Below are 27,217 nucleotides of genomic sequence, written 5' to 3' on the forward strand. Positions count from 1 at the left end.
CAAACACAGGGCCTTGCACATGCTAGTTAAGCTTTCTCCCAGCAAGTGAGGCCTACACCCCAAACTTTTTCACTCAGCACTATATGTTGAGGGATTTACCTGTTTACTTTGGTTTTGTAAACATTTTATTTTGCCATGGGTTTTCTTAATTTTTTTCCCCCTCCAGTCTCCACACAGCATAATAGGGAACATTCCTATATGTACCATCCCAAGTAGGAGTTACTTGTCCTGTCACAAGAACAATGACATATGAGGTGTGTATAAACTTAATCTCACTCTAGGCAGAGGCAGATTCTTGTCCAGAGTGGTTGTGCTGGAGTCTCTAGTCCCATGAATGCCTAGAAAAAAACTAAGAGGAGCTGTGTAAGACTGAGACCATCTTTAAGCTGACCATGAGGGGATGCTGGTCAGAGAGCATGTGAACCCCAGTAGTTACACTAGGATGTGTCAGAAGGAAAATGGCTTCCTATACAATTTGTCATTTTCAACGCCCTCCCCTCAAGGATCAGGGATCTCTGCAGAAGAGAAGGCAGAAAGATTGTAAGAGCCAAGAGGTGGAGGAGATGACTCCAAGGTGACAGTGACCTCCAGACACAACAGGGGTGAACTCACAGAGTCTGTGAGAGCATGTACAAGCCCACACAGGTTCAAGCCAGACAAAACCCTACCACTGGAAAGGGTAAGAAAAGACAAAGTCCTACCCCCAACCAGGAAGCAGCTTGCAATTGTTACCCACTGGGAAACGGAACATCATTTTTCCTAAATGGAGTGACACTGGATATACCTATCACACTGCAGGGCAGGGCCCAAGCCCAGGAGTAGTTGGCCAACATAACTAGGGGTGTTGTTTGTGGGATGTATTTGTGTGTGAGTGTGCGCACAAAAGTGCTTTTGTTTTGTCTTACTGACTTCCCAGTTTAAATTGATCTTCTTTTTTTCCTGTGTTCTTTGTATGTTTGTTTGTTGTGTGTGCGGGGGAAGAGAATACATGAGAGAATAAGAAACCAGGCATGAAGTTGGATGGGTAGGAGGTGGGGATGATCTGGGAGAAGTTGGGGGAGGGGAAAATACCAAAATCTATTTCTGAAACAAACAATAAATAAAACAAGTCTTTGTGCTGAGGAGATGACTCCCTGAAAACATCAAAAAGATACTGTCTCAAACACAGCAGAAGGCTAATACTCTACTCTGACTTCCACATGCCACCATGGTGTGCACGTGCACACAGAAACGCAAAGTAGTTTGCAGTGGCCAGTGCATAGCTTAATGTTATCCATGGTGTGGGATAAGTTGTTTTGAAGCTCTGGGTATTTTGTGGATATGGTCTATCTAAGTGGTTACCACAAGTAATACAGGTAAAGCCTGGTTGCACATTTAAACTGTGTCCTTCACATCTAGATGGCTTACAGAGGTTAAGTGCTTTCTCTCTGTGGTGCTGGGTCAGGAGAAATGGCCCTGTGGGGAAGTTGAGACTGACAGCAGAGTGGAGAGCTGATTGATTGGAGACTTACAGTTAGAGGAGATCAGTATTATCTTTTTCTTTTGCAAAAATTTTCAAAGTAAGCCAGGTCCCCCATCCCTCACTGCGCACACATGTTGGATCTGACTGGCAGTTTTTCTGACTCTGATTTCTCCACCTGACTCTTCCTCCAGCCTTTTACTTAGGACAACACAGTCCTGGGCTGCTCTTTGGGATCCCTTGGTGAGAAAGAAGATCCGCTGATCTGCTGTCTTCCTCCTGCAGCCATCATAGGGTGTCTTCAAGGGGTATCCAGAACTCTGAGGGAGTGGTGCCTTCTCTGGGGGACAAGCTTTTAACCTTGACTGCTGCTTTTGGTTTGGTTTTTAAAACAGTTCTGTTCTCATTTATTGAGCTATTGGGAAATTAGTTTTTGTGTTTTACTGTAGTACTTAAAAAAAGCCCTTGGTATATTTATTCAATGTGTGTGTGTGTGTGTGTGTGTGTGTGTGTGTGTGTGTGTGTGTGAGAGAGAGAGAGAGAGAGAGAGAGAGCAAATAAGTGCACAGCATGCTGGTGTTGGGGGAGGGTAATGGCACGGTATGTGTGAATCATAGGAAGGAATTGGTTATCTCTACCACACTTTGTTTTGTTTTGAATAATGGGCTTCATTACATATTCATGTCGGCAAACCTTGCTTATATTCACCCCCTTGCTTCTTTTCCCTTTACCTCGTCCTCCCTTGCTGGTCCCCTTAGTGTTGGGTAGGATGTCAGGGCTGTCTTCTGTGCTTGAGGTGGAGGAGGTGTTCACAAGGACAGTTTTAGTGGCTTCCTTTAGACAAACATTGCCCTGAATGAATGGGTTAGTTCTCAGTGTTTACCAAGTGTGGTTATAAAGGTACTTCTTGCCCTCCAAGCTGCTTCTCTTCCTGTAAAAGGAAAGTGTGTGGTCATCAAGTCATGCCTTGCAGCTTCCTTCTTTCAACCCTGAGAAAACTAAAGGTCCAGTCTGAACTGAGATGTACTTTTCAAAGGTGCCACTCAGACTTTTCATCAATATTAATTTCAGCTGTGATGGAGTCTTTTCTCTGGAGCCGATATGGACAGCTATCACTAAATCATTTGAAGTAACTGCTTGAGCCAGGCAGTGCAGGAGTAGGAATTCCTTTGTCTCAGGTTTCATCTTATCTTTGTTTCACCCATGGTGTCCATTAGAGTAGAACCAAGCTTACTACTGCTGCTGTGGCTGCTGCTGCATGCAAGGAGGCATGGTGCAGAAGGCAGAAGTGCTCGTGTTAAGACACCCCAGTGGGCTGGCTTCCATTTCCATACAGTGATAAGTATACAGGTTTCCTGTGATGAGCTTCTTGAAGACAGAAGACAGGATGTTCACGAATCTTTGCAAAGTAGGCACATGCATGCTCTTCATGGTGAAGTAAAATTAGACAAAAGAGAGAGAGAGGAAAGAGAGAGAGAACCAACTGGAAAGCAGATACCAGTATTGAGTCACAGCTTGAAGGCACACTAGTTCTTATCCCCAGATATTACTCAGAAATCACTGGGTTGGAGGTTAGAGATGATTCAGAGGGCAGAACTGCCAGCCGCCCTTGCCGTTCCCAGGGTTGGTGAACTTTGCATACATTAGAACAGAAGAGACTCTCCTGAACAGGTGCATTTGTGTGCTATGCGCACGGTGGCCGAGTGCTGACCAATAAATGCTCCATGCTGTTTCCTCTTGACTCAGGTGGCTGAAATGAGGCAGTCACTACAGTATAGACTGGTGTCTAGGGGGAGCATTGAGCAATCTTACCATATTCGGTAACACTCTTGGGATGAGATAGGTGGGGCAGGGGGCCAGGGTAGATAACAATGCTTTGCCTTTGGGATGAATTTCAACAAACATATTTGTGTTGTAGCTATATGGTTGTTACTAAGTAATTGATTTTTTTCCTTTCTTTTCTTTCTTTCTTTCTTTTCTTTCTTTCTTTTTTTTTTTTTTTTTTTTTTTTTTTTGCCATAGCAAAAAAAGAAATTGAAGGTGCAGGAGTTTTAAGTTGATGTAGAGGTTTTGAGGTTTTAGTTTGTTCAGTGTTATTGCAAGAATGAAGAAAATGGGTTAATTGCACTTCCTTTTCTAGCTTTTACAAGTGTTCAGTCAACATTCTGAGGATGTTTTTGCCTTCCTCCAGAGAAAGACTAGTAGTCATTACATCATAGGGTCTTTTGTGTAGTTTTCTTTTTCAGGTAGGGAACCTTCCTTCAGATTCCCACAGAAGACAAAAGGGAGATTAAAGGATTCGAAGTTCAGATTTCAGATCCATTATTTGAAGTGTGACCTTTTCCTTAACTGGCACATAAACAAATGCAAGTATGTGCCTACTTATGTATGTAGCTTGTGTGCTCTGGGGCCCTGGCAGTGAAATTAGCAGCACTCAAAGCCAGAGGGCCAAGGAAAGCACAGCAATCATTTCTTTCATAGCTGTTTTCCTGAGACAGTACATGCAAGCCCCTTTCCTGGAAGGATTAGGAAAAATGGTTGCAAATGACCTTTGAGGTATACTTTTGATGTTTGCATTATAGTCCTGTGGGCTTACGCTTTTAATTTTTAAAACAACTGGTGATATTTGTGAAGTTTCAGTTTCTGTTTCACCTGGGTGGTGACAATGTGGCCCTTTACAGGAATGTAAGCCATCCTGCATACCTACTACACCCAGTCCCTTTTTTCAGGATGGCTGGGAATTGAGACCCCCCCCCTCCAGTTTCATTAGTTATTTATCATAAGAGGAAGGCTTCAAAGTGGAGTACCTAAGTCAATATTCAGTTTCATGAATAAGTAATTTCCTCCCTCTCATGATGCTTTTCTGGTGGTCTTTTTATGTATTCCTTTCTCCCTGTAAAAGTCTAACAGTAAAATTCATCTGACTTTGCTTAGGATGTTCATCACCATAACAAGTTACTTATGCATCTCAGTGCATTGTTTCACAGGGGCCTGGAGATACAAAAAGAGAACCCAGGATACAGGGGTTAATGAAAATAGCAGGTAGGTAGGTCTCTTTGGATTTAGATAGAAGAAGGTGCAGGTGACATTAGATGCAGTTGTGATCTGCCTGGGATGGACACTAAGCTTGTTGTGCTGGCCAGTGTAGGTGGTTTCCACTGTAGTAGCATCACAGGAGGTAAAGGGACATAGGTCTGTGGTCCTGAGAGATGGTCTTTCTGTAGCCATTTGGGTTCCTTCCTTCTGGTCTGTTGGAATTCACTGACTCCGGACCGGACTAGTTGGGGTAGCACTGTGCAGAGGAACATACACATTGCTCACAAGTCATTAGGCAGAACCAGCCTTGCCTATCACTTGGTAGGGCAGAGCTTCTATATACAAGAAGAAGATGCTGGTGAGATCCAGTGATGTCTTCTCCATGTATTTAAATAAGACCTGGGGTCTTGGCCCTCATCTGGGAGCTAGAGATGAGGATTTGAGAGACATCATAGTCAGGAATGGTAGAGTAGACTGTAAATAAAAGCATCTACATTGAGCAATTGGATTCCATGTCAGTATCTTTCTCTGTAGCTTTCTTCACATCCTGGGCTGTGTAGTGCTCTAGAAAAACATGAGAGCAGCAGCACTGTCAGTAAAGCCAGGAAGTTTTGTTTGCTCTGCTGTTAGTGATTGGCACAGGATATTAACATTGTTGGTCTCCCAAAATGCATTTGCACTTGAGCATTTGAAATTAGCTGACTCCTTCAGTCTTAATGATGATGGATAGGGTTGGGCCAGGGTGGTGGGGTGTGCAGGTCAAATGCTAATTTTTTTTCTATGTCAAGGCATTAGGTGGAGCTTGCTTATATGCTTTTCCATATTAAACATCACAAAGATCTGTTGTGTCTTTTCAGAAATATTTCTCTCTCTCTCTCTCTCTCTCTCTCTCTCTCTCTCTCTCTCTGTGTGTGTATGTGTGTATGCACATGTGTGTATGTGATGCAACACGTGTGTGAACCTCAGAGAGCAACTCTCCGAAGTCCATTCCTTCCTTCCACCTTCCTGGGGGGGTGTTCTAACTCGTCACCAGGCTTGCATGGTAAGCACTTTCACTCCTTGAACCACAGCCCTGGCCTGTGTTGGGTTGTCTTTTTCCAGAATGCTCATTACTTGTCCTTGACCTCAGAATAAATGTATGATTCTGCTACCTTGTGAGGCTTGTCTGCAGAGAAGAACCCTGCTGGGTCAGTGGCTGAGCCAGATTCTGTCTGTAGTGTTTGCTGCCCTGGTCCTCGGGCTGCTGCCTTCTCACCGCCCTCCTCCTTCTTCCTCAAACTCCGCTTGTTATAGCACAGCCTTTGGGAGGAGGCCCAGCTTGCATCACATTCCTGTCAGCAGTTGTCTGAGACACAGGGTGATTCTTTCTTCCAGCCTTGGTTCTTATCTGCAATGTGGGGCTCAGGAGTTATCTCATGGTTTTTAGCACCGGTTGTGTATTCCTTATCTGAAATGTGTGGGAACACAAGTGTTTCAGATTTGGAAACATTTGTATAGTGTTTACCAGTTGAGTAAAGCTAACCTAGAAACCCATGTGGATTAAGTAATTTATTAGCAACATTTGCCAAATTTAGTAATTTATGCAAACCACTACACACAATAGCTGGTATGTTTTAAATTGTTCAGCAAATGCTAGTTACAATAGATGTCATTGTCTTGACTAGCTTCTCACTAATTCTTTTATGAAATTTTGTGGTCTTTGTCTCTTTTCTGTGGAAGTAGGAACCAAGTCCAGGGCTTTACACGTGCTGGGCAAGCATCTTAGCCATCAGTTTCTTTCTGTCTGGAGGTAAGGAGCAGTGATGGAGAGCTCTGGCTTTGATTCCAGCATTGGAATCTTTTTACTTGTTTTTTTTAAGCATCCAGCTTTTGGATGGCAAAGCAACAAAAGATTAAAAATTTATAAATGCATGAAAAACAAAACTCACCTGTTACTCCACTTTCAAAAGATAACAATTAATATTTGATGTTTATTATATGCTCAAAAATGTTGTATTATATTCCTAATATTTTATATTTATAATATGTTCATAATATTTAATGTGTATTTTCCTCTTGTACCATTCTAGGATAGAGTTAATATTATTCAAAACTTGCTTTCTGACCTGGGCATTGGTGGCACACACATTTAATCCCAGCACTGGGGAAGCAGAGGCAGGTGGAGCTCTGAGTTGGAGCCCAGCCTGGTCTACAGAGTGAGCTCCAGGACAGTCAAGGCTACTAAGAGAAGTCCTGTCTCAAAAAAATAAACAGAACAAACAAACAAGTTAAAATCTATTAAAAAAAGAAAAAAAGTTGCTTTCAACATTTTTTAAGAAAAATTCCAAATACGTGGTAAAATTGAAATAATGTAGAGACTATTCATATGTCTGTCATCTATTATCTTTTTTTTTTTTTTTTTTTTTTTTTTTTGAGATGCCAGGGAATAAAAACTATGCGCCTACCTCCTAGACCCGAGAGGTCCTCTTGTCATCTCAGCTTCTCAAGTAGCTGGGATTGCAGGCACAGGCTGCTTGTCCAGTCACTTTGGACATCTTGCCCTTTGGTAAACAGGGAACATGGCCTGACCTGGGGGTTAGAGGTGCTATGGGCTGTTTCTATCAGCTCTAGTTAGGTAGCTGAATCCAGACTGTTCCGTGGACTCAGGTTCTACCTTCCTCGCAGGCTTTAGCCTCTTCTCCCTGGAGAAGGGAATGAGGAACTGCGGCTCTCCCTGTAACTTCCCAGTGGTGTTAAGGAACTTCCTGTCAGTCAGTTTACCTGGTCCTTTTGCTTGAATGACAAGTTCTTTCCCATAGTTTGGCCATAATTGGTGTGGAGCAGGAGGCAGTGTGGGGCAGGCAACCTTGTCAAACACGGAATGTACCCGTGGCTTTTGTCACTCCAATGACTGTTTCTAAAGTTGCCTCAAGGTGCCTGCCTGGCAGGGTGAGGCCAGGTGTGGCAGCCTGACTTTGTGTACAGTTCCCAGCATGTCACCTGTGCTATGCCCATGGTCAAGTGGACTATGCTTGTTAAATCCTCAGAACCCCCGGGCTGCTTCTACTCTGTGGGCACCTGGTGTCTTTCACAAGCTTTTTAAGAACACACATCTGGCCTGTAAGTTTTATGACCTTTTGCTATGTTTCAAGTGGCAGGAGGCTCCTGGTATAGAAGTAGCCCAGTGTTTTTACCCATCCCTCCCCACGTTTCACATTCCAGGGTGTTTGGTCTCAATATCACATGAGCACAATGATAGGGCCTCTGTCTGATACTGCTGACAACTCTGACCTGTTCTTTCTCATAGACTCAGCTTTGGACAAGTTGCTTCCTAGGAGGTGAGGCCTTGACTTTTTATATAGTGGGGCCTCACATGTCTAAACACCAGTTTTAATCCTTTTTTTTTTTTTTTTTTTTTTTTTTTTTAATTTTTCTGCCACCTCAGGCAGATTATCCAAGGTCTGGATTTTCCCTTCAGGTAATTTTAGTCCTCACTGCCTGAAGGCAGCTAGAATCTTCGTATGAGAAGCTAAATGTCTGATTATTTTCCCATCCTACCCCTTCCCATTCCTTCTCTCTTCACTCTTTTAGGGGAGTCTCCCTAACTCTGAGACCCTGGCCCTCAGTTGAAAGGGGTTTTGTCCTGCCTGTTTCCTTCTACTTTCTGGGACATTTGTCCATTTCAGTAGACACTTTTGGTTGTCACAAGATGTCAGCAAGAGACCTGCTCCTGGCCCCTGAGATAGAGACCAGTTGCCATTTCACATTCTGTAACACCCAGCACAGTGCCCAACCATAAAGAATTACTTACCCCATATGGCAGTAGGCCAGGTTGATAAACTCATACTACAGGCGGAGGTCCCTTTGAGAAAATCTTCCTGGGAGTGACATTACATAACACGTAAACAAGTGCTACACTGTACCATCTCAGAAGGGTCATCACCATGGAGCCATGTGTTAAGTGAGCTATTTGGAAGCACACATGAAGATATGTGCTCACCATCTTCTGTGTGTGACCATACTCTCCTAGCTTCATCTTAGTTAACCAATTAGATCTGTCTCCTAGCCTCTTGTCTCGTTTGTGTTGCTGTTTGCTGCAGATACTGGGTCTTGCAGCGCTGTCTAGGCTGTTCCAAGTAATCCTTCTGCCTGAACTTCTCAAGTAGGTAGAACAATAAACCTGCACAGCTCTGCCCTGGTTACCTTTATGTTTTCATCTCTAGATGGTTCTCCAATTTTTACCTATGTTTCTCTTGAGAGCTTAGTAACCCAGTAATCGTTGTTGCAGTCTAGCCACCTGTGCCTAGGGTCAGGGTAGGCTGACCGTAGGTGGACGGACACTAGTAGGACAAAGAGGCAGTTACGCCTTCTGCTTTTTGGGTTCACATGGCAGGGGGCTATTCCATGTGCCAGAGGGACCCAGATACAACTTTTTACTGGGCCACCAATGAAAAGTGTAAACTTGAGCCTGGTTTTGTCATGCCCAAAATGGGGTTAATCTACTAGTAGGGTAGGTGATTGGGAGTATAATATGCATCAGCTCATATCCAGACCTTGTGTTTTAAAATGATTTGATTTCTAATGAAGATTGTCATAACTTTGAGTGATGGCAGTATTTCTGTCTGTTGTATGGAAGGGCTTAGGAGCTGGCTAAAATGCAAGTTTCCCTGACTCTTGTAAGACCTCCTGAGAGCAAGTTTTGTCCTTAGGCCATTTCCCTTCCTCACAGGAATCATAAAGCCACCAGCCAGTGAACAAGGCCATTTGTTCTGGTGCACGCAGTATCTATCCCTAGAGATGCCCTGTGGTCCTGGTGCAGGTGACCCACAGCTAACAAAGACGGACCAGCTAACAAAGCCTAGCTGTCTAGCTCCCCAGTGAAGCGCTTTCTCTCTCTCTCTCTCTCTCTCTCTCTCTCTCTCTCTCTCTCTCTCTCTCTCTCTCTCTGTGTGTGTGTGTGTATGTGTGTGTGTCTGGGTGTGTATGTGCGTGTGTGTGTGTGTGTGTGTGTGTGTGTGTGTGTTTGTGTGTCTCCTCCTGCTCAGGAGGTCTTGACTCTTGCTAATTGTTTTCTGATCTCTAAAGTCATTGACAGAGTAATTTTCAGAGCTGTTGTTGCAAGCATAAAACCTGTTGTCTGCCTTTTCTTTTAACATCTAGAGATTTCTTACGATTGGATGGTCTTCCTTGAACATGATTTTGACTCTGTATCCAAAGAAACCTTTTGGGAATCATAGTAGGAAGCCAGGTAGTAAAGGATTCTTGTTCACTGGCTGACTGAGGTCCTTGTGATTGAGGGATGAGGAAGGGACAGGTTGCAAGGAGGTGACATTTGCTTTCAGAAGGTCTGGGAAGGCGTGGGAGTAAGAAGTGAGCCCTGGGCAGAATTTCTCTCAGCTCCCAACCACATTCCTTTCAGAGTGTAGTGACAGTGCACACTTGTAAGTCCTTTGTGTTTAGTTTGTCCCATCCTTCCCTGAGTCATGCCTGAAGACCTGAGGCTCTAAAATGGTCACAGTTGGAACATTTCCAGAAGTTTCCTTTTACGTTTGTGGATTGAGGGCTGCAAGCCTGGCTTTCTGAGTAGACCCTTGATGACTAGAGCTTGCCGACTCTGAAATGAATGTTTGTAATTTCCTGACACAAGGACAAAATAAACAACCCAGGCTTGCCTATAAATACACACCAGTGCCTCTCTATGCTAGAACTCTGGGTCTGTGTGTGTTCTCAGAAATGTCTTTTCATGGGACATGTTCCACCCACATCTTTCTGTTAGACATGGTGTCTCCCTGCCAGCCATGCCTCAGCCTCTGCAGTGTGGGCTGTGAGTCAAAAGTATTAAAGAGAAAAATCTAGGAAGGAATTTCCATCATTCAGTTAAGAAATGAAAAGTCAACTGGGCAGTGTAATTGGAAAATGTGCCCATAGAAAGGGCCTTCAAATTTTAACACCTTGCTGATCCCCCCCTCAACACAGTCTCTGAAATACCAAATTGGTTGACTTTAATGAATTTTAAGCAGTGAATATAAATCCTAGAAATCTTAGATAAAATGTGTCAACTGAAAAGCCATAGTATTTTGGGTTGGTATTTTTTCCAGCCCTTACATTTAAGATGTCTGTCAAGAAATTCTTAGTTTATCTGACTTAAATAAAAGATGTTTTGTGTTATAATGCTAGGTGCCTGAGCTCTGAATTTTATAACAATAAGTCAAGGAAAAGTCATAAAACTCAAATGTAAGCTGGTAGGAGAAGACAGTTTAAACAGTACCGGAACAGAAGTATCTATTTAACTGAATGGACTCCTTAGTACACTTTAAACTCCTGTATCTTTTGAGTATGTTAGTCTTACAATTGACAGTGAATGGGCAGGGCGATACAGGATATACATGTTTCATACGTTTAAGGGATGCTGATCTCTAGGGCTAATGGCTAAAACAACATAGCCTTCACCATCCATTCCTTCTTGTTAGATATTTTGACATAGAGCCTTGGGTTCATGGGTTTATATATTTTACTTTTTAGAGCTGGGGACCTATCGCAGGCCCTTCCACTGGCTAGACAAGAAAGCTCTCTCCCTTGCTTCAGCCACATTCCTGCGTATACATGGATATGTTAACATTCCCAAGAGAAGCAAAGGGGACTTGAAAATGGAACGTTATTTTTTTGGTGTCTTTTGGTATTGTGGTTCTTGCTGAAGATGGTTGGAACTATAACCTAGGTCATATACTGTCATAGAATTGAATATGACATCCAAATGCCTAGACTTGTCCAAGGCTCTGCTAGTTATGTCTAGCAAGGTTTGATGTGGCAGGATCTTTGCTCTCTGAAGATTTGAATACCCTTTGGGTTCTTTGTTCCATGTAAGTCTTGTCAGAAGATGAAAAAAAATCTGAATTACCTTAAAGTTAAAACACCGGGTTCCCATTTCATAGTGTACTGGGTGCCACCACAGAACTTAGCATGGCCTTGGTCCCCCCCTGGCTTTGAAATGGGATACAGCTTGCCAAGCAGCCGAACAAGGCTCGTTTTTTGGGATGGATTCAAGTCCTCCCATGGTAGCAGCTGACCTGTGCTCCTCTCTCCCCATGTTCTCCAGAAGCAGAGGAAAAGCAAGGGACAGTTGACTTTCCAGGCTGCCTGCTGCAGGCCTCCTTTCAAAGCTCAGAGCAGGCACCAGAGGTGTTAATTTCACATTCCCTGAACAGCAGAACCCCTCAGGTTGTCAAGGCCTCAAGAAGTATAACAGTTTCCTGAAACTGGAGCCACCTACTTCATTCAGTATTGCCTAGAATCCAGTGTCTCAGGGCAGAATCTGGAGGCTCCCTGGGAAACTGGGGACTAATTGAGCATGTGACTTGTAGGTGTGCCTGGAGGAGCTAGGAGACCTTGAAGGTCATCCCTGTGCCAATGGCATTTATTTGTGTGTTTTATATACAGCACCGAGTCTCCAAACCACACGATGGCATATCATGAGCTAATCCAGAACTTCCTCTAAGACATTCAGGGAGACAGGTAGACTCTTGTGACATCTCACTAGCCATCTGGTGTACGTGGGCTGTGATGGAGTGACAGTGCTAGAGAATCCCTTCTCGATTTGTGTTCTTCCGCCAACAAAACAAAGAAGTGCATATTTGTGGTGAGTTATGGTAGGCTCCCTGGTGAATAATCTCTAAACACAATCGACTGCCTCCTCTGTGCTCACTTGGTTTGGCAAATCATTGACAGATAAATGATTTTACAAGTGACTTGGTGACTCACCAAATGAGGCGACTGTGAAAAATCCTTGAAGCTTATCCACCTGGCATTGTTTGAGAATTTATTTGCATCAAAGGTGGGTTATCCCCTTTGTGATGTTATGCCACACTGAGGTAAAGGAGAATTCAAGGGCTAATGGCAGTCGTTTATGGCTTGATAGCATGTTAGGATGTTGCACCATAGTGCATATAATTGTAGACACACATTACAAGCGTGGAAAGTATGACCTGACAACAATAGCAGAATACAAACTCATAATTGTGAATATATGTGTGAGTCTAGTTTTTGTAAGATTATGTGTGTACATGAGTGAATTAAGTGTAGGTCCCTAATATTCCACCACGATGGGTTTGTTAATAAAAAAAATTTTTTTAAAAAAGCGTAGTAACTGTCATTGCTTAATACAGTTTCGTTTCAGTAAAGGAAGGGAAGAAAGGGCTTCCATTTGTTTACTAGATGTTTTCTTAAAGCCACACAAAGCAGTTGGTGGAGAAAATACCTATACATGTAGAGTATTTACATTGCATCTTTTGGTTTTCTGAAGGTTTCTTTAGAGGAAGGCAGTGCATCTGTCAGAACACGCATATGAAGGATGGAGCTGTTCTTACTGAAGTAACTCTTTGCTATGTGAAATGCCTCCTCTGCTCCCCACTTCATACTTTCTACTTGGGAGAGAGTGGCAGCCTGGTTTCCACAGAGACTCCTTTGTGCAACCTGCAGGCTTTTCTTTCTTTCCTTTTTATTTTATTTTTATTTTTGGATATGATATTGGAGGTCAAGCAAACAGTGTGTGGTAGCCAATGTTTTAAATTGTCATCTGGAGCAGGCTAGCCATGTTTTGTTGAATGGACCAGCATTGGTGCAGTTTGGGGAAGGAAAGAGAGAATAATGGCTATTTGTTTATCTAAAATACAGTGGTAGGCTGTAGAAAGAGTGATTATGTTTTTTTGTTTTGTTCCCTAAATGCTTTCTTCCTGCAATTATCTTCCAGTCCACCATCAGCAATTGCTGTGACTCTAGGTCAGATTCATCCAAAGTTCAGCCACTTTCTTCTACCAGGTTGCTTGTACTCACGTGCTCACCGACTTGTACTTGCACATACATGGCACCTCCTTAATTCATCATGCTCCATCAGATTGTATCAAGTACAACCTTACCTCCACACAGGACCCCAGAGTGACCATTGTACAATATAACTGGATCTTGAAGTTTCCTTTATGTAATGTTCCAAAGCGTTCTGTGTGTTGTGTACTACCTACCTGCCTAGCCATCTTTTCCCATTTGTCCTTTGAGCCAGCAAGCTTTGCAGCACTGGTGTCTCTGCCCCTGGATTTTCCAAACTCGTGTTTGCTGCAGACAAAGACCCCAGGATGCTTATGCTGTCATCTCTTTTGGGGATATTCTGCCTGTAGGTTTTTGGGCAGTGATTTCTTTTCCACTCAGGTTATCAGCTCACGACAGCTGCCTGAGCATCATGAGTAGTTAAATGTTAACTGCAGTTACTGTCTGTCATCATACGTACTGCAGTTAAAATTAATCTCGTTCACAATTTGTTTGAAATCTTTATCACCTCCCACATTAAAATGTAAACTCTGGGAGGGCAGGAGATGTGTTCTGTGCTTCCTTTTCAGTAGCTTAAGTAGTGCTTGGTGCATGCTACACATCCCATAGAATTTACTGACTAAACAAGCATACATTCTCTTGTTATTTTTTGTGTGAGATATAAATTAAAGTTCTTTACAATTCCAAGATACAGTTACTCTGTGTATGGTTAGTATGGTTATGATTATTAGACACAGTCAGTAGGTGCCAAGCTTGTGATCACGTGTCTGCTCCTGCCTCTCTTCATGAGGGTGGATTTGCTAGAGCTGCTCATCCATTTATATCGACCCCTCGTGTCTTCACTGGACTTGATTCACTGAAGTGCTGGCTTTGCCACATAACCAAGTGAAACTAACTATGACATTAGGGTGCTCCGTGAGTAACTTGGGCTTTTCTGGGATTTGGGTCTGTACTCTATGTCTGTAATTAGTAGTTGAGAATCCAGAACTAACAGCTTGCGCGAAAGGCTTTTGAGGTTGTCTTGGTAGTAAGGTAAATCACAGAGTAGTTAACAGTCTTGCAGACAAATGAGAACAAAAATATTTAAAAAGCTAAATACTTCTTTTTAAGTAGAATAAGTAAAATACTAAGGGAATACAGAAGGTTGCCTATTAAAAGATTGATTTAACAAGTACTTGCCAATCTAAATCAACATAACTATTAGAAATAGTAGTAAATGAATAACCACCTGGCCACTAAAACACATGTCCTCCTAACATCTCTTGGCAGAGCACAGCTTAGAGGTGTGCCATGTGTCTGAGTACCAGGATGTACACTCTGAAGAGTGTAGTTTCCATATAGGAGGGCTGGGCAATGCCAGTCTGTAAAGTACGTGCCATCTAGTCATGAGAATGTGAGTTCAGATCTCCAGCACCCAGGTGGGAAGCTGGGTATGGGTGCTGGAGAAATGGCTCAGCGGTTAAGAGCGCTAGCTGATGATGCAAAGACCTGAGTTTGATTCCCAGCACCTACAGGGAAATGCATATGCATCTGTGATACCAGTGCTGATAATCTCTTCTGGCCTCTGTGGTACCAGGCACACTCAAGGTGCACATATATACATACAGACAAACATTATTATTCAAAATTAAGTAAATAAAACTTAAAACAAAGATATGATCCCAGTGCTGCAGGCATAGTCAGGAAGACCCAAGCCAAGCAGTGGGCCCCCAATTCAGTGATACTATCCTTTAAAACAAAACTGTTCTCTGGTTTCACATGTACATATATACGGTTATACCCACAACCATACATGTAGTTGGGTTTTTTTTCTCTCTCTCTCACTCTTTCTTTGTCCCTTATGCAGTCATCTCAGTTACCTGCTCCCCTACTCTGTGGTTGGAACCTTAGGGACAAACTCAGGTTGGCAAGCGAGATCAGATAAGTGTTCGGTTCTGAAGATACAGAACCCTGATGCTGAGGTAAGGAAGGCAGAGTTAGGATGTATGGAGGGCACCAAATCTCATTACAGAGGCTTGTGAACTACCATGTGGTTGCTGGGAATTGAACTCAGGACTTTTGGAAGAGCAGACAGTGCACCTAACCACTGGGCCATCCCTCCCACCCAGGACTTCTCTTTTTCAAAAGTCAGCTCTGTCCCTGAACTGGGGAACCTGTTTGGTTACTTGCTGCTTCATGGATATAGTAGCTAGGGATGTTTAGTTACCTGAGAACTGGACACATTTTACCTTGAACAATTAATTACTCTTTTCTCCACAAAGGAAGTTCTCTGTGTAACCATTGCTATGTGGTCATGATTTTCATGAACCATCTACCAGCCAGAGGATTCACAGAGGGGGGCATTAAAAGGAACCTAGCAGGAACGGGGCCTCAACGGGATCTGAGGTGATTTTATTTGGAGGTGTTGGAAAGGCACATTTTCGGGATGTAGTACATGCAGCCCCTTTCTCCTTGGCTTCTTGTTTTTTCCTTGGTTAGGACTTGAGGGTGTCTGCACTCGACTGCTCTAAGCCATATTGCCTTGGGCAAGTTACTGCTGTGTCTGTGTCTGATTCCTCAATTAGAAAAAGCAAGCAAAAGACAGTAGTTACTCTGCAAGGTTCTCAGTACCAGCTGTCCTCATGCACTCAAGGGTAATAATATAGAAATTTGGGTCTGCCGGGCAATGGTGGCACACTCCTTTAATCCCAGCATTTGGGAAGCAGAGTCAGGTGGACTTCTGTGAATTCTAGGCCAATTAATCTACAGAATGAGTTCCAGGACAGCAAAGGCTACACAGAGAAACTGTCTCGAAAAATACACAAACAAACAAAAATTAGATCTAATACATTCTTGTTAAACAATGCCCAGACTGTCACCATTACTATGATTATCCTAGACACTTAGATGGATGTTATGGACATACCAATGACCTTTGAAAGAAGACCTACCTCCAAAGTTGAGTCCTTAGAGGCAGACAGTGAAATCCATGCTTAGCCTGTATGTCCTAATGTACTTAGCTGGCAGAAAAGACCCCCCCCCCCCGTTATCCATCATCCACTTTTGAGACCCTGCATTCCTAACATTGTGCCCAGTCAGAGTGATGGCTTCTTCCTTCTGATACAAAACCAGTGTGCATGAAGTAGGTACTCTTCGTATCCTTGCCCTTGCCATTTCCAGATGGCTTAAGACTGGAGCAATATGGGAAGTAGAGGCCACTGCCTTGCTGTACCTATTCAAAGTGGGACACTTGTGCCTTTTGGCTTTTACCAGTGGGTGTATCTGTTTATCTGTGCGAATGGTAATGGACATTCCACTGTGGAATGTTGGCCTCCATTTGGCTGATTTAATCAGTAGAACAAGTGTGTTTTGCTGGGAGGAGCTACTGCCCCCTCAGAGCAGAACAGGGAAGTTTTCAGTCTGGCCAGGGGTTGGGTGAGGACTTCAGTATGACCCTTTGCTGAGTGTAAAAATGAGACCTTTCCCTAGAGTGTGTGCATCCCGTGGTTCAGGACCTGATGAAGTATGTCCTGAGACAGGAATGGAGGGTTAATCGAGGCCCTTGGCCTGGCACCAGGTCCCCCTGTTAGGAGTTTTCCACTGAGGTCTCTTGTTTTTACTAATCTGACATATTGTTTGGTTCTGCTCTGCTGCATACTGGATCCGTCTTTAAAGTGGGACGTCCCCAGTCCATTCCAGCAGAACCTGGCTCCTCAGAGTAAGGTGTGCTGTGACTCCTGACTCCAGAGTGGAACAAGATGTGCAAATGAGAAGTGCTTTTAGGCAAGTGGCTTCCAAGGTTTGGCACTCAGAATTCCCTGCTGCGGCCCAGAGCTACCCAATTGCACATGGAGCAATACAGAGGTAGAGTTAGCATGGGAATGAAGTAGTTCTTGCTCTCATCTGTGTGTACCCAGAATGGAACACAGTTCTGCCTCTTCTGTCCACAAATGGCCTCCCCAGTGGTGGGATGCTATGTGTTTCACCACTACTGGGATACTTATAAGAGCCTCTGTTTTCTCAGCAGTGGCAGAAGGACCATGGGCATGTAAGTGTTGGGATGAAGGGTGTCGGGCATCTCTGGGTGCCTTGATGAAGTGGCTGGCTCTGCTTGAGGTTCTTCAAGAGGGCTTCAGCCTAAGTGTATCATCTTCAGTCCCTGGAGTATATTGTTTCCCCTCTTCCTCCGTAATGAAACCGGGTGCGTTTTACTATAGAAGAAGTCTCAACTTTGGATTTAAAGTTCTAGAAAACAGTTTTATCTTTGAGGGGCTAGACCTATGTGAGTGCTTCAGACTTCTATTTTCTAGAGCTGGTGCCTGGGAAGCTTCACAAATGCCATTGGATGCACTACTTCTGAGTTGTCAATGCATTTTTAATTGGCAAGTAATTGTACTTACAGAGTGGTGTGTGTACGTAGTGAGTGAGTGTGTGTGTGTGTGTGTGTGCGCACATGCAAACCACATGTATGATGTCTTCCATATGTTATGTAAGAAGAAAAAGAACTGGGGAGTAAGTCTTGGTCCTAATCACAATTAGTTGGGTGCAGTTTAACAGCATCATAACATGTATTTAGCAATCTGAATGTTTAACTCATGCTTATTATTTACCTAGTTGACCCTTAAAATAGTATTTATTGTTGAAAACGGTTAAACTGTTACCGGGATTTCTTTATGACAGACGTGCCTGTCCATGTACCTCCTGCAGGAGATTTGAGCATAGTTTACCCTTCCGGCTCTTCACTGGTTGGGTTAGTGTAGTTTGAAACCTAAGGTAAGCTTGTTTACATTTTTTCTAGCTTGATTCCATACCCCAGCTTCCTGCTATCTCACTTAAAATCAGAACCCGGGGCTACTTTGTGTTTTTCTATGGCAGTAATTAGGTGTTTGCTTGATGAGTTCCATACAAGGGCCACCTGGCTTGGTGGAGGACTGTGACCTCTAAAGGCTTTGCCAAGCTGGCTTGCTCAGTAAGGTCAGAGGTGAAACATAAGGACATTTTTCAGTTTCTGTCTGTCTCTCTGTCTCTGTCTCTCTATCTTCGCCTATCTTAACCCTTTTTATTAATTGACAAAGGCAGAAGGGCATATATTAACCAGTTTAGCCATGACATATACAAGGTCACTCACATTTTTGGCTACATTGGAAAATGTGGCTTTGTTATGTGGGACTCCTCATAACCTCCTGGTATTGTACATTCACACAGACTGAGCACCCGTAGAATCTGTTTTGCACATTAACACCTATAGCAACTGACTTGTGATACTTTTCTCCCAGTTGCCCTTCTTTATGAGTGATTTGAGATGACACTGTGTATTTCCATCATAGGGAATGAGGCAGGTGGTAGAGGCATAGCTCTGTGAGGCTTGTTCCCTGTGTGAAAACAATAGGCTGAGTGGAGGCAACCTATTGTAAACCAGTTTGGGCCAGTTCCCTGAAATGTCGTCAAATTATGTTGAAGCATTTGCAGTGTGATAATTTTGAGTGGTGTATGGTGATTTATAAGGGTATTTTCATGTATGCATGTAATGTGTTTTGAGCATGCCTCCTCTTGTGAACCTCAGCGTCTTTTGTCTCCCTGCCCCTCTTTCCATTAGCCTCTTCATTTTCCTAGCAGTTTTGCTTCAATTTTCATGTTGCACATATATTGATTCTACATAATGGCCTGTCTGTCATACATGAGATACATGATTTTACTTTCATGTCATTTATATATGATTTTTATGTGACTATATAAAATTCAGTATCCATGAATCATAAAAAATACAGTTTGCCTTGAGATTGACTTAGTTCCCTTAATCTCAGAGACTTCATTTCCATCTATGTTGTTTCAAAGAGTATGATTTTGTCATTTATGACTTACCTCTGAAGTCTCAGATGAGCTTATTTGCATCTGTCCAGTTCTATTTCACACCCCCAGGCTCCCACTTTCTTGCTAAAAATCAGAAGCTGGGCCTCCTCCCCCCCCCCCCGTGCTTTAGCTACATGGTTTTGATGAGGCTAGCACTCGTGAACAGTGCTTCAGTACACATTGATGTGCAGATATCTCTGATAGGCTGATGTCCAGGAGTATAGAGATGGGTGAAATGATAGGTCTAGTTTTAGTTTTGTGAGGAACCTCCATTCCGATTTCCATAGAGCCTGGCTGGTTCACATTCCCACCAGGGTCCTATAAAAGTTTCCTTTTGTCATGTTTCTTTGTCATCATTTATTGGTTGTTTGCCATTCCGACTAGGGTAAGTTTGGAATCCTGGTGTGAAGTAGTAATTTGCATTCCTCTTATGGTTAGTGCTTGTTGAACATTTTTTTTTTCACACATTGATTGGCCAGTTGTACCTCAGCTTTTGTGTTTTTCTATGTTTGTGTGTGCTTGTACGTTAAGGCCAGAGAATATCACGTCTTCCTCAGTTTGATGCCCCCTTTAGGTTTTGAGACAGAGTTTCTCACAAACTTAGAGTTGATTGGTTTAGCTAGACTGGCTAGCCAGCCGAAACAAAAGATGCTCGCCTCCTTCATTAGGCTGAGATTACAGGCTCATGCAATTGGCTTTCTTGACATAGGTACTGGGGATCCAAACTCAAGTCCTCGTGCTTGTCCTTCAAGTACTTCACCAGCTGCGCCATCTCCATCTTGCTTCAGCATTAGCTGCTCTTTTGGGTTTCTTTCTTTCTTTCTTTCTTTTCTTTTTTTCTTTTTTTTTTTTTTTTTGAGTGCTTTGTGTATCCTAGATACTTACCCTCATCACACCTGTGACCTGTGTTTCGCAGAGTTTCACCTTTTTGGAGTAAGCTTCTTTATCTGATTGTTTCCTTTGCTGGGCAAAAGCATTAGCAAATAGAGTTCTTTTCCAGAAAGCCCCAGTTGCACCTTGAGGTGTTTTCTGTACATTTTTCTCTTGACAGTTCCAGCAGTTCAGGTCCAACATTTCGGTCTTTGATCCATCTGAAGTGGCTGTTTGTACAGAATGAGAGATAAGGATCGAGTTTAACTCTCTTACTGTGAAAGTTTAATTTCCCAACATCATCACATCAGTTATGCGGTCATTTTTCATCTAGACAGATGACAGCTTTGTGTGCATTTTTTTAAAATTTGGGCTATCAGGTGAGAGTACGTACAGTAGGGAAACCAAATACCAGTCTTATTTTTAAGCAAAATGTGACTCAAGGAAAACTTCCCCTTGACTTTTATGTTGAAAACAGCAACAGCAAATTCATCACCAACCTTAACAATTGGGGAGATCTGACACAAATCTGGCTTTACAGCTTTTCTGCAAGTCCAGACAATCTTTGCAGGCTAAATGGCTTTACCTCTGTAATTCTCACCAGCGTGTATCCATTCACCAGAGTCTCCCCTGGTCAGTTTCTGGCTCTCATGTGACTGGTTGGCTTTGTGTGCTGTAAGATTGGATAAAAATAGAACAGAGTAAGCCGAGCAAAGAGGGCTAGAAGAGAGCGTGTGAGCCAGAGCCATTTGTTTTGTGTTCTGTACACCACATGCCAACACTTCTGTAAAGAAAACCTGATATGGCTCTGGACTGTACTCACTGGCAGAGTGAGTATATGGCTGATGAACATAATTAAGGAGTCCTTCTGTGTGCTGGAAAAGGCCCTAGCCCTTATTAAAGTTTGGCTTGGTGCTCCTCATGTAAGCAGGGTGTGATGATAGACTTCTTTCCAGTGGCCGTCGTGAATGTCAAAGTTAATGCCATGCCCAGCCCCAGCCTTGCAACTTAGGGGAAGTTGTTACTGGGAAATCAACTTCATTCTGACTTTAACATGAACTAACTGTTGTGGAATAAGTGTGTACTTGTGTGCATGCATGTATATGCCTGTGTGTGTAACATATTAGATGTTGCCAGTTATTAGAGTTATTATAATAAGATACTGCTTATTATAAGAGATACTCTTTTAGCACAAGAGCTGAATAAATTAGGGTACATCAATGCCATGGAATATTGTACAGTATTAAGATGACAAGTTGATGGGATACCATATGACCTGGAAAGATTTCCTTAAAGAGCAATACTAGCTGTCCTGGCTGGTTTTGGGTGTCAGCTTGACACAAGCTAAAGTCTTCAGAGGGGAAGGAGCCTCGGGTGAGGCAATGCCTCAGTGAGATCCAGCTGTAAGGCATTTTCTCAATTAGTAATCAATGGGGAAGGCCCACCTCATGATGGGTGGTGCCATCCATAGGCTGGTGGTCCTGGGTGTTTTAAGAAGGCAGGCTTGAGCAAGTCAGGAGGAGCAAGCCAGTAAGCAGCACTCCTCCATAGTCTCTGTAATGCTCCTGCCTCCAGGATCCTGCTCTGCTGGAGTTCTTGTCCTGACTTCCTTCAGTGATCAACAACAATGTAGAAGTGTAAACCAATCAAACCCTTTCCTCCCCAACTTGCTTTTTTGGTCATGGCATTTCATCAAAGCGACAGAAACCCTAACTCAGACACTAGCTAAATTCTAGTTAAGGGCTTATTGTGTACTAGACACCATTCCAAGAGTTCCCTATGAAGTAACTTACTAGATCCTGACAACTACCTCCTCTCCCCCTTTAAAGCTGAATATTCTTATCACCATCTAACAAATTAGAAACTGAGGCATGGAGAAGTTAAATAAGCCATCCAAGGATAAACAGTTAATATGGTGTAGCATTAGTGTGTGAACCTATTTAATCAGTAGTAGAAGACGATTTAAGGTTATTTCTTAGGGTAAATAACTAAAGTTGATTACATCAAGTCTTGCTCTGGAATAGTAATTCATCAATCACTGATGCTGAATTCTCTGAGTGGGCTTTTACATGTTAGGTTCTCTTGTGTATCATGTTGTATCAGACATGAAAAAGCATTCAAACTTTTGCTTCCAACTTTAGAGCTCTCTCCCTCCCTTCAAACCAGCAGAACCTTCCTGATGCTAAGCATTGCTTCCGACATACAAGAGCTTTTGCCTGAGTCCCTTAGGTGCTACAGACATACGGCTTGTAGGTAAAGTTGGCCTTTTTCATGGTTTGCAGGGAGCAGTGAGTCTCAGCAGAAGTGCCTTACATTTACTGGATTGCTGTTTCCCAGAGATGTGGAACATATTATGCTACTGAGCCATATACGTGGATGTTATTAGTCCTTTAAGGAAATTGAAGTTCAGACATTAGGTCTAACATCACAGAGGGAATCCTTTCCTTTGATGAGTAGGGTCTTCACTGTGGTGTGAATGAGAACAGCTCCATAGGTTCACATGTTTGAATGCTTGGTCCCCAGTTAGTGGAACCGTTTGAAAAGGATTGGGAGGTGTGGCCTTGTTGGAGTAGTGTGTCCTTGTTGGAGGAGGTGTGTCACGGGGGTGGGCTTTGAGGTTTCAAAGGCGCATGATAGCCCAAGTGTGTCTACCTGCTGCCTGCAGATGAGGGCGCAAAGCTCTCGGCTACTGCTCCACCTCATGGATGTCGGTTTCCTGCCATGATGTTCATGGACTAACCCTTTAAAATTGTAATCAAACTCTCAATTAAATGCTGTCTTGAAAAGAGTTGCTTTGGTCATGTGTCTTTTCACAGCAGTAGCACAGGGACTAAGACAATCATCTAACCTCAGTTTTAATGATCTTGCTAACCTGAGATGTGGAAACTAAAGTGATTTACCAAAGGCCCTTCAGGTGATTCTTGCCTCTGGTTATTGACTTAGTTAGGTCAGAATGTGTAATTAGCCTGGCATTCACCACAGGTGTCAGTGGAAGGGTGGCTTGGAATAGACACTGAATGACTTTGTGTCAGTCTTCTGGGGTTGCTATAACAAAATGTCATATAGTTCAGGTGGCCTGAACCAGAGACTGAAATTTTCTTCCATAGTTCTGGAGACTGGACAGTGTAACTCAAGGGGCTGGCCAGCATGTGTTCTGAGTCCACCTTCCTGTTTGTAGACCCAATGCCTTTTCTCCGGTGGGGAGAGAGGAAAATGAATTCTGGCTTGTCATTTAGACTACTAATACGATTCTGATGAACCTTTGTTTTCTATACCACTTCCCCAAAGCCCTTCTTCTAAGTCCACTGAGGGTTGGGGCTTTTACCATATGTACTTTTTCTCTGTAGTGAAACCTCAGGCCACTGCAGCTGCCTAGCTCCATCTTCATTCTTCACAGGGAATGGTCTTGTAGAAGGATTTATCCCACATGTATCAGGAGCAGTCATCACCTTTGGACTCTTATCTTCTAGTGAATTGCCTGCCACATTGTAGGACTTTAGTTACTGTTTGCTGATGAGTTAATATCAGTGATGACCTCTCGTTGCCTTTCTTGTGTCTGGTTTTGTTGTGGCTCTTAAACCTATGCTTTCAAGTTAGGTAGCCAGGGAGTGGTGTTTCAAGGAGTTGTTACTGGATTAGGCCCTGTGAACATCGGCTTATATATGTGAAGTACTTCTAAGTTAAATATGAAGAAATAAGGTGCCTGGGGCTGTGTGAGGAGGAGGAAAGGGGAAGTCACAGGAGACCCACACTAAGACGCTTCTTGTGGTTAAAGAAGAAATTTACATCTCATTTCTGATTTTCACAACAGAAAAGGAAAGCATGATATAGTTCTCATTTTCCCTTAAGTTGTTTAGGAATGCGACACTTTTGTACCAGCACTGCATACAAGGAGGAATTTGCTGCATGGGTCATAGAATTAAGAAGTTTGACCATACTGTTTGGACATTTCTGGCAACACTGATAGGAATTTTTTGTTTTTGTTTTTGTTTTTTTTTTAATAAAAGAAACACCAAAGTCTGTGTTTTTTACAAACTTACTGACTTACGGATTTACTGAAATCCAAAGTTATGACACTAAATTTTGTGTCCAGGAAGTTTTTCTTTGGGTAGCACAAAGTGTGAGTGCAGCTCTGCAGGTATCTGGTGATCAGCTCAGTTCAAGCAACCGTACGGAAGAGGAAATGAGAATACATGCCAACCCAAAGGCACACCTCTACCCTGGTCAGGAGTTCAGCGGAACTGCCGCTGTCTTCTCTTCAGTCACCATATTTGTTGTTCTTGTTGTTGTTGTTTTTTCAAGATAGGATTTCTCTGTAGATTTGGAGCTTGTCCTGTAACTCTCTGTAGACCAGGCTGGACTGGAACTCACAGATACTCGCCTACCTCTGCCTCCTGAGTGCTGGGATTAAAGGTGTGCACCACCACTGCCCAGGAATAATTTCTATCTAAAACTTAAAAGCTGTTCTTTGCCTGGACTTACCAAAGAAATGAATTGAGATAAATTGACTTAAAACTGCCTGAAAAGACAGAAGGACAGCTTTTTTTTTTTTTTTTTTTTTTTTTTCCTGTCTGACACATGGGCCTATAGAATGTTTTAATTTTTTAATTCACTTTGGACAGGAATCTGGAATAAAACGAGTCAGAGCTTCCTGGTCCCAGGAATAATAGGTATTAGAAACACACCATCAAATAAATGTTAGGGACTCATAGTTGAGTACTGAGGAAAGGCTCCGTTTAGCATTTCCCTTGCCTCTGCTTTACCTCACATTGCTAACACTGGTTTATTTCCTGGATTTCTAAGCCTACCATTTTAAGGCTTCCTTTATCTGCTCAGCAAAGTATCTACAGATCCCTAAAGCAAAACTATCTCACTATTTCCAAATGGCCCTTTGAAAAGTTGTCAGGTCACCTCTTCTTTTCGTGGCAAAGCATGGGTTTCACTCTGGTGCAGCAGGCTTCCAAGTTTTGATCACGACTCACAGGAGAGCACACTTTGAACCAGAGCTACACAGATCTGTTCTCATCCCCTCCTTGGCAAGCTACATTCTGAAGCTGCCTTCCCCAAGGTACTAGCCTCCACCCACACACACTGAGTTCATGACCAGCGTGGCCTGGCTGGCAGTTTGGAATGAAACAAACAAACAAACAAACAAACAAACAAACAAACAGCAACCAGCATGCCTTGTTCTGGAGTCCTAAGCCTATGTTTTTCAATTATTGCAGAAAGAGGGGGGGAAAATCCCTTATCTTCTACCTCAGTGTGAGGGGGTAGACTTGGTCTTTAGGCTGCCCTTTCCTTTCAACTTGGTTCTTGATGCCTTTTGCAATTAAAAGGTATCTCTGGGTTCAGAGTGAAAGCTCCTAGTGTTCAGGAGATGATTATATCCTTCCTTGCTAGGGCAGTGGGCCTCTGCCATGTAGTTTCATATTTACCCTGTAGAGATAAAATGCAGTAAGAGTCCCATACAGCTGGAGACTTGCCACTTGTCCTGCTTTTGTGAATTCTTGTTTATGACCGTATTCTTAATGAGTTGGTGAAGTCTGGGGTTGCGAGTCAAGGGCAGATGGGAGGGCCTGATATTATATGCAGCTGTTCAGTCCTTCCTGGGAGCTGGCCTGCTTTCTGTTCTTCATTTGCACTGATTAGAAAATACTCAGGGAGGTGTATTAAGGGTGCAAGAGAGGGGTGGGAAACTGGCAGGAGAGTGTTATGACACACTGCCAGCAGCTAGTTAAAATGTGTGTTGATTTTTCTGGTGGGTCCCAGGCCCACTGCTAACCAGCTACTTAGCCCTATCTCTGCGGCTCCCCTCACTGACAGTCTCTTGTACTGGGGATGGAAACCACATTTAGCTATCAGCAGGACTCTTTGCAGTGTTTGACTTGATATCTGGAACATTCCACATTGAAGCCAACTGTAAGGGTTGTGAGGCCAACCTGGTGGGCATGAGGCTCATGGAGGGCCCTGAGGTTGGGAGAGGAAGACTGTGTCCCACAAGTGTACTCTTCCTGTTCCTGAAAGGGAAGCTCACTTGCACCTTTTCTCCAGGGCGGTTCTCTTTGGTTGAACCACTGAGTATTGAAGAAATACTTTCCTGGCAAGGCTAAAGCAAGCAAGGAGGGCAGGCTGTGCTCTGGCTTGTGGGAAGTAGACAAACAGCCCAGATGTGGGCGTCTGGCACACTGACTCAGATCCCAGCCCAGGTACTTACTTATTAGCTATGTGACCTTGGGCAACGTTGCCAGGTTTCTCACATATAAAATGAGGCTGATAATAAAAATGTACAAGCTTTAGTGGGCATTTTATGGCTCTAATGCTGCTGTGCTGTGGGTGGTCAGCACATGGGGTTCACATGGCCTCTGTGTATGGAAGCCTTGAAGGGAGAGAACTGGTTGGGAGCACTATGCTGCTCGAAGTCCCTAGCTCAGCAGTCCCCAGCTGATGGGGCTGGGGCGCACACCATGTTTCCTAAATCAGCACTCATGGGTGAACGTTAGAGTCACCTCTGTCCTCTTTTGTACAGTCCCAGGCTCAGGCTGTGTTTTCTCATAGGACATCTAGGAGTAGGAGAGGGTTTATGTGATAGCGATGCCATTTCTTGGTTTCATCTGTGGGATTAAGATGCCTTGCTCTGGGGGTCTTTTGCCCTGATGGAATCTACATCTGATTGGAAGCTCTTTGTGTGGTGCCTCAAATCATTACCCCTCTATGATCCATTTCCATAAAACATGGATAACAATGTGGGTCCATCGTATTTTAGGAGTGAGAGTGCTTTAGCTAATGATCAAGAGACCTTAAAAATACGAAGTTCCCGTGAATGCCAAGGGCTTTTGTAATTACATATTTGCATTATTTTGCTTGGCATCCTGAAGAGTCGAGTATTAAACAGGAGAATCCTAGGGCAGATTTCTGTTTTTCTAATTACAGAGCAAGAGCCCCCCCCCCCCCCAGTGTTCAGTATGCTAAACCTCAGGACCTGGTGGAAGTCATGAACTGGCTGGCCTGAGATGGAAGTGTAGTGAGTGAGTCAGGAGTCAGGACCTAAGGTCGTAACCACTTCAAGCAGCGTTGTGCTCACGTTGCTTGTCCTTATGCCCCCATAGAGACACCTGGAAACCCTCCTTCTCTAAATAACCATTTTACGACTCACTTAAGGGACTCTGAAGATGTCATGGGTAATGATTTGAATGCCTTCAGTCTGAGACTTAAAATAATAGACATTTA

At 43.3% G+C, this 27,217-nt stretch overlaps 1 protein-coding gene across 5 annotated transcripts in view; it reads left to right on the forward strand.

The window, feature by feature from the left end:
* Positions 1 to 27,217, forward strand: part of Stk39 (serine/threonine kinase 39) — a 271,845-nt gene that overhangs the window by 34,819 nt on the left and 209,809 nt on the right. The gene's annotated exons all lie outside the window — the stretch shown is intronic.

Source organism: Phodopus roborovskii, unplaced genomic scaffold, assembly GCF_943737965.1.
Source record: "Phodopus roborovskii unplaced genomic scaffold, PHOROB, whole genome shotgun sequence".
Lineage (NCBI taxonomy): Eukaryota > Metazoa > Chordata > Mammalia > Rodentia > Cricetidae > Phodopus > Phodopus roborovskii.